This window comes from Haliaeetus leucocephalus, unplaced genomic scaffold (assembly GCF_000737465.1).
Source record: "Haliaeetus leucocephalus isolate CR32 unplaced genomic scaffold, Haliaeetus_leucocephalus-4.0 Scaffold239, whole genome shotgun sequence".
Taxonomy (NCBI): domain Eukaryota; kingdom Metazoa; phylum Chordata; class Aves; order Accipitriformes; family Accipitridae; genus Haliaeetus; species Haliaeetus leucocephalus.
In genome coordinates, this window is record NW_010972675.1 from 308,696 (window position 1) to 309,053 (window position 358).

At 67.6% G+C, this 358-nt stretch overlaps 1 protein-coding gene across 1 annotated transcript in view; it reads right to left on the minus strand.

Moving 5' to 3' along the window:
* WWP1 (WW domain containing E3 ubiquitin protein ligase 1) overlaps window positions 1–352 on the minus strand; it is a 63,100-nt gene extending 62,748 nt beyond the window's left edge. The window contains exon 1 of the mRNA XM_010568143.1: window positions 140–352. The gene's annotated coding sequence lies outside the window, so the exon portion shown is untranslated. The remainder of the gene's footprint in view (window positions 1–139) is intronic.
* Window positions 353–358: the final 6 nt, after the last annotated feature.

The following is a 358-nucleotide window of genomic DNA, read 5'->3' on the forward strand; positions in this document are numbered from 1 at the left end:
CCCCCCCTTCCCCACGGCCGAACGGCGGCGAAGAACAGCGAGAAAAACGGCAGGCGGTTTTCTCCTCAGGCCGGTCGGGCTCTGCCGGGCCAGACCGCAAAGCGAGACGGCTGCGGCACAGCCTGTTTTGTTTGCTTACCGTGGCTCGCAGCCTCACAGCTGCTGCCGCCTCCTCCTTCTCCTTCCTCCCACCTTTTTCTTCTTCTTCTTTTTCTCCTCCTCGCCGCCGCGGCGGCTCCTCACCCCTCCGCGCCGCGCTCCGCCGCCGCCGCCGCGCAGAATGATGCCATCTCACAGCGGCATCGGCGGCTCCTGCACAACAACCCCCCTCCCGCCGCGGCCACCCCTGTTCCTGCTG